The following is a 12,381-nucleotide window of genomic DNA, read 5'->3' as shown; positions in this document are numbered from 1 at the left end:
CTTCCTTTTTTATACATTAGGCATTTGTTACTTTTATAAGAAGAAAAGAAGGTTGTTCAAAAAATATTCCTTTTAAGCTTTAAAGTTGACAATTAAAAATTATTGGTTGTTATATGACTCTGGGTTTCATCAAACTCTCAGAACTGTGCTAAAATGGGTAGATTTTATAGTAGGTCAATTATTTGGATGCAATTATGAATCCTGTGTGCACCATATCAATTTAGGTTATCTTTCTCTACCACAGGCTTCTTAATTTAGTAAAAAATACTGTATTTGTCATAACACTGTGTTCAGCCCAACTTATCATTTGTATTTTTACTGCCCTTCTGTTTGGATCAAAGTAAAAGTCACTTGCCAAATAGTATCTTTGAAAAAATAATAGTACTGAAGATCATAGCCTCAGATTTTCCTACTCATTCAAAAATATACATTGTAGGCTTGTATTGGAATTAATTTGACAATTTTTCTACTAAAAATTAGTTTTGAAACAGTACATGTATATTTTTAATAAATGAATAAAAATATTTTGTTTAGAAAAAATTATAGGTCTTCAGCCCATTGTTTTTAAGGAATGTAAAAAGAATAATTGTAGACACTAAAATTGTTCCATTTAGTAATAAAGTGGGATGCTATTTTCAATGAGCATTTCTTAGAGTAAAATTGTATTTGTGAAGTGTTGCCCTCAAAGCTACCACTTAATTATGTCTGAAATCTAATCAGGTCACTTATTTAAGGAAAGAGATTGTAGAACTCCATTAAATACTAAGCCAAGTAACAATTGAATCCTGGAGTTTATTTATTCTTCTATCTGTATAGGAAGTTATCTAGAAATATTACTTCAATTAGAGTTCTATGTATTAGCTTTACCCCTCCTTTCAATGTTAAAATAAGTATTTTTATATCTAAATAATTTAAAGAATTTGTTTCCCTAAGGCAGAATAACTGTTATTTTTCTATGGTCTATTTTTCTTGAGTTAAAAATTTTGTTAGGTTCATTATAAGTAAAATATCAATAAGGAGATAAGAGCTAGCATAAAGCCATCATGTTCCACAGACTGCACAAATTAAATGCAAATTGACCCAGGGGAGGGGAAAAAACAAGTCTCCCAATCTTCACATCATCTTTCCTCTATCACACATCCCAAAAAGGCCCTTCCAAGTAACCTCAAAAACTTTTCATAGTCAGGAGTCGTCTTGAAAGAAGTCAATAAAACCCCTCCTTTCATAATTGTTTTATTTTTTCTTCCTCATATGATTAGACCATGTAAAAAAAGCAATTCAACTTTGCTTAAAACATTACCCTTCAAATCTTGTTCCATCAGGCTGTGACAGTTCAATCAATACTAGATAGCATCAAAAATCTATTTCCAGCCCCTGCCAAGGGGAGGTCCATAAGATTATCTGTTCTGAATGGCAAATGCAAACTCCATACTATCTCAAGTCACCAACTATGTTGTTTTTACCTCCACACATTATTAGAATGATGGTCAAAACCAGGTTCTTCTAATTACTTTAAACTTTAATGTTTAATTGTGATTGAAAGATAGTGAGAAGGGAAGCCACCAAATCACCTCAATGTTACTGAAATGCTCATGCTGTTTTCTGTCAGGTGTTTCATTCACATTAACCGGTTGAAGCTATATAGTTCCTTAAAATTAACTTCCTTTGAACAGCCATCAGAAACTAAACAAAGGGTGCCTGGGAAATTCTTAGAGTGGCGTGTGCACAAAATTACAGAGCACAACATATAAGGGAAAAAAAAACAAAAAAACATCAACCTTGACAGTTTCCCATTTTCTTTCAAGAAAATAATTAAAATATAGAAATATTTTACTGTCTTTAACTGAAATACCAAAACAGTAAATACTTAAAACTCACATGCTAAATCAAGATTTCTTCTGATAATTTCCATTTCACTGTTATAACATCTATATTTAAAAAATATGAAAATTAATTATTGTGAAAATTTTCGGGGGGAAATGACAATATCTGGTTACACAGCATTTACTCTGTGTCATGGACAGAAGTCTGTGAATTCATTTAATTCTTAAAACAATCCTTTGTGGTTGGCACTAATATCACTACCATTTTTAAGATGTAAAAACTGATGTAGAAAGTAGCATATGTAGGATTCAAACCCAGACTTGCTCCAGAATGCATGCCATATTTAAAAAAAAAATTATGTACAGTTTTACTTTACAGAGAACAAATTTTATCTAATCTCATCCATGTATTTCTCCCAAGAAATTTTCAAACCAATTTATGTTTCAAAACAACACAAAATGAAGAATGACAATTACTGGGAAAACTATGCAAAAACATTAACACTAAACATTATTTGTTCAGTTTATACACTGATGCATAGTTATTACAACCTATTTTTTGTATAAAAATACCAGGGTTGAAATTTGTACACTAAACTCAGAAATATAAAAATTAGTGTAGCTTTATTTATTGTTTTGGATTCCCCAACTCTTACTAAAGGCAGGAAAAAAAGTGAACTGATAATTAGAAGTAACTGTATCTCATTTTGTTCAATAACAATCTTTAAAAAAAAAATTCTTTCAATTCTCAGGTCAAATTCTCTAGGTCGATTTCTTACTTCTTGGTTCTCTTTCCAACATCTTTCCCTCTCCCCAAATGGTGATTTTGCAGGGAACAGCCTCTGTATCCTCAGCCTCAAGGAACTGGAGGAAGACCTAGGCCAAGTGCTGTCAAATGGCCTTTTCCCACCCAGTCCCCACCTCTGCCCCTGTGGGTCTGCCCTCACTGTGTGGAATGCTTTGGTCTGGTCTCCAGGCAGGGGCCAAGTACTGCAATGCCTCCTAGAAGCTCAGCTGTCTCACATGATAGTGCCCTTCATCAGCAGCAACAGCCTCTGTGAAACTTCTGAGTTCAACTGTCACTATCATTCTCTTCCTAGCATAGGAGAGCCAAACTCTTCTTAAGGATCTCTTTGTCTTCTCTAATTTCAACATTTTCCACATTAAACCCTGAAATAAGCTTTTTGGCTCCAATGATGACCACCGCAGGGGGGGGGGGGGTAGTGAAAACTTTGGGGTATCCCTTGGGATACACATAGCCTATGAGGATTTGGGTTGTACTAAATCAATGATACCAGTCTTTGCAGCCATATCTACCATTCTGCACTTGTATTGGGTTTCTCTGGAGGCTCACAAATTCCCTAAAAGTACTGGGAGTTTTCTGTCCGATCCCAAATGGAATTGCTCTAGTTTCTCAAGCACTTACACCATGCCCCTGAGGTTCATACCTTTTTTATAGAACTAAGATAATCAAATCTTCACACACACACACACACACACACACACACACACACACACACACACACTCAAACACAGCCATGAAATGACCTTCTATGTTCTCTTCCTGACAGGTCAATGATTCTCAAACATCAAGAGGCACCAAAATCACCTACAAGGATTATGAAAGCACAATTGCAGTATGCCTGGATGCAGCCTGAGGCTATACTGGAGCTGTTATTCTGGAGACCTTATTAGAGAACCACTGCTCTGGACAGAGCTGCTCAAAGTTAGTCCCTGGGCTGGGAGGTGCAGCATTGCTGAGGCTCATTTTAGAAATGCAAGGTGTTAGGACCCACCCAGACCTACAGATTCAGAAACTGCATTTAGACAATATCCTCAGCTGGATGCACATTCAAGTGTGAGAAGCACTGCTCTAGAAGAAGTCTCCCTTCTTCCTTATTTTATGATCCTTGATACTACCCTCTTTCCTGGACAATAAACTTCCTGCCTTAGCCCCTATGTAGACATAGCTATGGAGGCAAGGAGAAAATACATTTCAGAAACAATTCCCAAAATGTAAAATAAACTTATTTTCATAATTCTAGTTATCAATCAAGACATTTTTCTCCACAGTTAAGTATGAATTCTTGCTCCCCCTTTTAAACTATTTAAGTTGATACAAATATGGAATCTACCAAACATTTTTTTCTTCTTTTTTTTTTAGTCCTCACCCATGGATATGCTTATTGATTTTAGAGAAAGAAGAAGGGAGAGAGAGAGGGAAAGAAACATTGATGTGAGAGAGAGACATTGATCGGTTGCTTCCTTTATGTGCCCCAACCAGGGATTGAACCTGCAATCTAGGTATATGCCCTGACCAGGAAGCAAATCCTCACATTTTGGTGTACAGGATGACTCTCCAATCAATTGAGCCACCCAGCCAGGGCATCTTATATGTTTTTTAATTTATTAAAAGTTGTATTTTACATACTTGAGTAAAGTATTCTAGTTTTATTTAAATTTTTTCAAACATTACTTCTTAAGTTTATTCTTCATTTTCTGTTTGCTATTTGAGCGGACCTCTTTTCCATTACGTTTCCTACCACTCATCATTAGTGTATGGTAATTGTTTTTATAGGCATTGTTTTTATTGTTTTGACAGTCACTTTGTAACAAGCATTTGAGGAACAATTTTATATGTTCTAATGCATATTATTGCTCATTCATAATCCATTTATACTATTCTTAACAGAATTTTATGTTTGTTTTTTCAGTGCAGGTTTTTATTTTTTTGAAAAAGGGTAAGAGTGGAGATTTTTTTCTTTCAAAGATCTCCCAGATTGAATATTTCTGTTATTTTTTGTTCTTACTTTCTAATTTGTTAGTTTCTAATTTTATCTTTATCATTTCTCTCCTGTTTTTCTGGAGTTTGTTTTGGAGTGATGTTTCTTATTTGCCTGATACTAATGGTATAAACCTCTAGTTTGTTTACTTGATAAATCTTTCATGTTATTTTACATTTTTTAAATTAAAAAAAAATTTTTTTTTTTAGAGAGGTGAAGGGAGGGAGAAAGAGAGGGAGAGAAACATCAGGGTGTGGTTGTCTCTCAAGTGTCCCCTCCTGGGGACCTGGTCCACAACCCAGGCATGTGCCCTAACTGGGAATTGAAGTGGTGGCCAGTGCCCAGTCCCCTGAGCCACACCAGCCAGGGCACATGTTCTTTAACTTTCAAACAATGTTCTTTGTTTAATGCATGGTCAAAGCGATGTAAATACTCATTGTTGAGTTTTACCTGATTGATCAAGTGAGAATTTTTAAACTTTTAGTGTGGTATTTAAGCCATTTGCACTTATTACCAAAGGTGTTAAACTTAGTATTATACTGTCATCTTGCTGTTTGTTTTATTTTTAAATATTTAACTTTCTTCATTTTCTCCATTTTTTAATAAAATAGAATCAATTCAGTTTCTTTTACTTCAGTTCTTTAAAAACCTGTGTGTATTACTAGACTTATTGAAGGATCACTTTATAAGTTATGTAATACCTAACCACTAAGCACTAAGTTGTACACCTGAAACTAATACAAAGTAATACTGACTTGGGGTGGTAAACACACAATACAATACATAGATGATATATTGTAGAATTGAAACCTATAGAATTGTATTAACGTATGTCACCCTGATAAATTCAATTAAAAATAAATTAATTAAAATATGTTTTTAAATTAAAAAATTTAAAGAGAAAAATAAAGTTTTAAATAAATTAACTGAATTAAATAAAAATTGTAGTTGAAGTACAACAGTTATAACTTCCCATTTTTAAAGGCCTTATTTAAATCTATATTTCCCTAATTATCTATATACAGAATAGAGTCATATTTATTCATCTGCATCTATGCTACAGAAGAAAGTTAGCTTTCTCTATTTCAAATTAATTGAACATTTTAGAAGATATTGATTGTTTTATCTTTATTAGTATTTAAAATAGAATATTATAATCACTATAATTATAGATGTTAAAAATAAATATTGATCAATATAAATCAACAGATATAACCAAAATTACACAACAACAAAATGGAAAGGTTGTTACAGGATCAATGGAATCATGAGGAAAGAGCGCTAAACACACATCTCTATAAAAAGTCAATAAATAATTCCTGAAATAATGAAAAAGTAGAAGTAACACTGTATGAATACTACTTAGAGATGTGAATGCAAATGCCAGAAATCAGCTCAAACGCAGAAATGAGTGAAGCAAAGAGAAAGAGAGAAAGAACTCCATTTTATGATAAGAGCTGTTAGGACCATTTTATTTCCTAAATTAATATGGGTGCATGGTTTTATTTTAAATTTAAAATATATATATATTGCACAAGTTACTACAGGACAAAAATGCCAACTGGTATTGCCATCACTATATTCTAAGAGTCTATCTACACGATTGCTGTGTAATTAACTATATAAAAAATAGTTTCTAAAATTTCTTTCTGTTCTTTTTTAAATAAAAATTTACTTTAAGAATACTCCTTATCTCCATCTAGGTAGTGTGTTCATTTCTTTTACCTATCGTTGATAGGTATTTCATAAGCATCTTATTGCTGTTTGTTTGCTTGATTTTCTGCTCACTCATTCTTGAACAGAAGTCTCTTCACACCTAGAATTAGACCAGAGGCAGTTGTGAGTGGCTCTCCTTGAGATGGAAAAAAGTCCACACTCTTCTCTAATGAAGCCACCTTATTGGAAGGCAAATTTCTTCTGGTTTAGTTCAATTGCCGTGCTTTGTACAGTATCAGCTGTGCTTCTGACTGGCACCTTTCCTGATGCTGTTACCTACCTTGTTGGAAACAAACCTCCGTCTGCTGCTGCCGCCTTTCTCCTTGTTTGTGTCTGGTGTAAAAACTCAGACTTACTACAGGCACTTTGATGCCGTTTATCTCTAGAGAAGGGGATTCTCCAACTTTGCCTCCAAACCTCACTTTTCTTGAATCCTGCTTGACTGTCTTATATATTTTAAAGCAGAGATAGAAAAGAAGAGCTGCTAATTAATCCTCATGGACTTCCTTTGATAAGGAGGATCTGAGTCCTCTCTAACAGAAGTCATTCATTTAATTGTATACAAGAATCCAAAAGTCACTGTTACTTTGTTACAGGGCAAAAATGTATTAAGCTTTCACGACTCAAAATAGGGCCCCACTCCTCAGTTCTACCAGGCTTCTCAGAGGCAAAGCTTCTTACATTTTGGGTCAGTTCCTTGGGTTTACTTTGTTGTGACAAATCTGGGTGAGGGGTGAAGAGAAAATAAAACAAGAAAAACAAAAATACAAAGTTGATTTATATACTTAAGAGAAAAAAGATTGGATAGTCAGAAAGGAGTCCTATTGTAACAGGCTACAGAGCACGGGTCCCCTGAAAATAGGGGAATCCCCCCAAATCCAGCATAAAGGCAGGAGGGAGGGGTGGAATCCCACAAAGTCGAAAGTACAGCATTTGAGGCAATTTGCATAACAAAAGCAGATTAACCACTGAAGAAGGCTGCTGTAGCCCAGGGCAAATGATGTACTGACTTTGAGAACGCCCAGGCACAGTGACTCCCGCAGAGTGACTGAGGGACTTGTTAACAAAGCTGCAGGGGTGGGGGGTGGGGGAGGGGAAGGAAGTTCATACAGGACTGCATGGCCTGCAGGGGCAATACCCACCTTGGATGCCTGTGCATGGCTGGGAACTCTGCCCTGACTAAAGATGGCAGCTAAAAAAGAGCCAAAGGTACAGGGGAGCTGACAAAAATGGTGGACACTAATGTACCATAGGAAAAGCCAGATGTTCAGCTGCACAGGAAGTTCTGAGCCAAGCATTTAAAATTAGGGCAGCTGAGAAACAGGAGTTCAGCTAAGAGGTCAGGAGGTCTGCCTGGAGAAGACGGTGACAGAGCTGGTGGCGCTGCAGGAGATCTGCCTGGCCAAACACTGAGACGTGAATGACACTTGGAGCTGAACTGTGGCCAAGAATGCTGAGCTGCAGACTTCAGCCTCTGCTTTTCTGAAGGACAGTACTTCCAAGTGGCATATTCTGAAACTGGTCTATTTTTGGCAGAGGGAAGCAGGGCTATTTGTTTTTTTGGGTGTTTTAAAGGGAGCAAGACTTAAAGACAGAAATCTTCCATTATTCTAAATCTGTATAACCTTTAAATAATCAACCCCTTTCCATTTTCACCAAACTGTCACTTCGGGAGTCATGCATCTTGGTGGCGGGCAATCAAACCCCACAGCTCTTTTAGAACACAATTGGCTTGTTCTGTAACAATATAACTTGTGTATTAGGAAAGTTTCCAGATTAGGATTTCAGATCATAAGAGAGTCTTAAGGAATGAATGGCATCATTGGGAAGAATATAAAGCATGGTCATTAATCAGGAAGAGGGATTTTGCATTAATAATTGTAATGTGCTGATGGTGTCCTCTAAAAGATACAAATGTGTCCTAATTTTTGAAACCTGTAACTGTTACCTGATCTGTGGTTAAATTGATGATTTTGAGAGGAGGAGGCTATCCTAGATTATGTGGGTGCGCTCTAGGTCGCCATCAGAAGAGTCCTTAAGAGAGAAATAAGATGGACAACAGGAAAGCAAGCCAGATGAAGGTAGAGGCAGCGACTGGCGTGATGCCGTGATAAGCCAAAGGACACCTGCAGCGACGGGCTCATGGAAGAGCTAAGAAACAGATTCCCTTCCAAAGCCTTCAAAGGAAATGGGGCCCCGCTGACACCTTGATTCCAGACCCCCCAGATCCCAGAACTGGGAGAGAATAAATTTTTGCTTTTTAAGCTACCCAGTATGTGGTAATTTGTTAAGGCAGCCTTGAGAAATTAAGACAACAATGCATCCTTGCCTTTGACAATTCTCCCAGGAATACATAAGAATCTTAAGTATTTTAATTATACTTGAGCTACTGAAGTGTATTTCTTTAAATACTGCTTAAGGAGGGGGACATGCAAAGTGATTAAGCTGGTACAAAAAGACAGCTCACAGTAGCCAAGTGTTTCCTATGTGCAGATACATGTCTCGACATTTGTACATACATTAATTCTTTTCCTCATAAAACAAAATGTGAAGTTTAAAGAGTTTGAGCAATTTACACAAGATCACAAACCAAGAGGTCAGTGGTAGAACTGGAATTAAAACCAAGGTCTTCTGAATTTGAAACCCAAGCTCTTAGTGGCTAAAAGGCATCACGCTACTTCCCATTTCAATTTGCAGCTGAGAGAAAAGTTAGATGATCATATGCCTATCCTTTTTTTTAATTCAGATCTTCTCTGTTTTTTTTAAAGATTTTATTTATTTACTTTTAGAAAGAGGGGAGAGAAGAGAAGAAGAGGGAGAGATACATCAGTATGTGCAAGATACATTGATTGACTGCCTCCCACACACCTTCAACTGGGGACCTAGCCTGCAGCCCAGGCATGTGTCCTGACTGGGAATTGAACTTGCTGCCTTTTGGTTCACGGCTGGTTGGTGCTCAATCCACTGAGCCACACCAGGCATAGCTCAAATCTTCTCTTTTGTCAAAGAAATTGAGATGATGTCTTAGTTTGTATAGAAATGAATCTAAAGCCACACACTGATGCTGTATCAACACAATCTTTGATGAATAAATGCCTCCACTATATGGGATCTCTACACTTGACACTAGAGGTACTCAGTTAGAGCCATTGTGCCCATCCCCTTGCAGCTCACTAAGTCTGAGAGCTTCCTTCCCACTCTCTACATGAGTTAGCTCTTAAATAAAGGACTTACTCTCATCTTTCTTTGAACCTCACTTATGAACCATGTTTTCTGCCTACAATACTTACATAATCATTTCTTAGGATGATTATTGTCCAAACCAAACATTTTTTGAAACTACAAGTGTGTTCTGTTGACAAAAATACAAGGACAAAATGCTCAAAACAGACTGTCTTGGGCAAAGTGTCATGTGTGGTCACTCAAGCTATTTAGTAGGTTGAATATTACAATCCTGTCTTTCCTTAGGGACTAAAGTCCCAGAGAACAGGGACATTATTCATTTATGCTCTTCATTTTACCCCCAGTACCTAATACAGTGCCTAGCACTCACTGAATGCTCAATAAATAGTTGATGAATAAGTAAATCAACCTTGATAATATAAGTTAGAGAGTCATTTTATATGACAATGAAAGGCATGTCTGGTATTCTTACACTATATGATAAAATTCCTTAAGATTCACCAGTAACTGTATTGAAAAGCACTGAAACTATGAAATGATTTAAATTGTTGAAAATAACCTAAGCCAAGGGAAATGAACATGTCCCAATCAGGTTAGCACAAATTCACGTGGGCTGCTTTAGCATGGTGAGGCAGGTGTTTCTTTGCTTAGGAATAGCACAGGCACAGACATTTGTTATGGCAAGTCAGACTTTCATCCGATCCAATTTGATCTTGTTCCTAGAGCCACAGGCTGAGTCACCTCTAATATGTTGTTCAATTTATTATAGCACTATACATGGAGAACCCTGTAGACTAGAATTCTGTAATACATTAAAACACATTTTTTCACTTTTAGAGAAAAAAAAAATTTCAAAACGTTAGAAGGCCATGGAAATTATCTACAATCATGATGTGCTGAAAGAGCTAAAGCTCTTACATGATTCCTACTAATCGGTGCATCATTTTAAGGCCCTCGTCGGTAAGCCAGTATTTCCATAGAACACTTACTGTGCTACTTTGTCACCTTAGAAGGACTTATTCCACTTGCTATTTCTTAAAAGTTTAAGCAGATGATGACCAAATTTTATATTAGAAAAGAGTAACTCTAAAGGCCCTTACTACTTACTAATCTATGACTCAGAAGCAGAAATAGGTTGAACTTGTTTCTTATTAACTAACTTGCAAATTTTAACCTTCTTAATGTGTCTGAGCTACATGAAAGCACACCAGACACCACACAAATAGATGTGAAGATTGTCCTGACTGTAGGCTTGTAATTAGGCTATTAATAAGAATGAAGTGCCAGGCTGTACTTTTCCTGAGAAAATATGATAAGGGTGGCACAGAAATCTGGCATCCTTACAGTCCCATTATCAGGTCCAGAAAAATCTTGGCTGAACTGAAGCAGAAAAAACAATTTACCACATCACCAGTTGAAATAGGATGTTCCAACTCATCCAAAGTCTACTCACTGTACATTTGACTGTCTCCCCCAAGAGGCTTAGAAATCACTCATGGTCAGATACTTAGTTATCCAAAGATAGACTGACAAGCACATTGTAGGCAAGGTAGATGCTTGTACTGATTTAGCTCCAGCCTATTATGGTTGGGCTGCTAAACTTTGAAAGGAACAAAAAGATAACAAATAAGTATATAGACCAGATCTTAGTTGAAAAGAGAAAACATCCAAGGCATGAAAAATTCTAATTAAATAAAGGATACTCTCTTTATGTGTCTCACTCTCAAAATTTCTTTGACAATTTTGAAATGGAAATAGCCTTTCTCCTAATTTCAATATGTTAATATATCTACAGCATACATCTCTTGGATCTTATTTATTAGAAGTATTTGTTGATGAATATATGAATTTCGAAAACATTTTACACCTGTTTTGGGTAATGTACTTAATCCTAACAGAACTGAAAAAATGTTAGAAATTAAAAATTGATAGAAAAAGAAATAGAATCAAAACCCTTGGTCTTTACTTGAAAGGCTTTCTAAAGAGGATGATCAATGGAAGGGCACTCAAATATGGAAATAAATCCAGCTGTCAGGAAAAGTTTCACCCTTGTCCTTTAGAAAAGGTTAATAAGAATTTATTATTAATGGCCCTGAACTTATGGTTCCAAATGAAATGTGAGTAATAGTAGGAAGCCAGGTACATCATTTGAGAAGCCAAAGAATGGTATCAGGTTATTTCCAGGGCAGTAAATGACTATTACCTCATCATAGTGCAACACAGAACTGTGAAACACTTTCCTCACTAGATATAAGACAATCGAACCATAGTTTTTCAAAGACAGCGCTGAAGCACTCAGCCTTTTTGCATCATCGGTGGGCACTCAGACTCCTGGGAGCAAGAGGCCAGCATCTAAGACCCTCCCATGGTGTGGCCACTTTGATGTGCCATGGCCAGATGATGGGGAAAATTTTAGTCTGATCTTATTGCAAACAAGTCAGCTTATGTTTGCTCACAAATTACATTTTTTGGAACACTCTTCATTAACATTAATATAGATTTCTAGAACAGAAGAATATACTCTGCTGATATCTAATTTTCTATTGCTTCATTCCTGTCCAAAGTATATGCCTTTACCACCACGATATCTTAGTGTCATCATATATCATGAAATATTCTGCACTACTTAAGTTATGTACCTAGTATATTGTTATCCATTAGTTTTTGGAAAGTAATCAATATGGTGGGTGATATAAGTGATTTCAGATGAAGAATTTGCTGATGACTATGAATCTTTTCTCTTTTTTCTACCTCTTACTACATTTTTGTAAAGTTATTCATCACCATTGAAACAGGCTATAATATTCCAGGTGGGGAAAAAAGAGTCTCTGGAAATTGCAAATGAAATAATGAGCTCTTGCAAACTTTTAGAGTCC

The sequence above is a fragment of the Pteronotus mesoamericanus genome, unplaced genomic scaffold (assembly GCF_021234165.1).
Source record: "Pteronotus mesoamericanus isolate MK-2021 breed Mesoamerican mustached bat unplaced genomic scaffold, CSHL_Meso_final scaffold_85, whole genome shotgun sequence".
In the NCBI taxonomy this organism is placed as follows: Eukaryota; Metazoa; Chordata; class Mammalia; order Chiroptera; family Mormoopidae; genus Pteronotus; species Pteronotus mesoamericanus.
Note: the sequence above shows the minus strand (reverse complement) of the source record.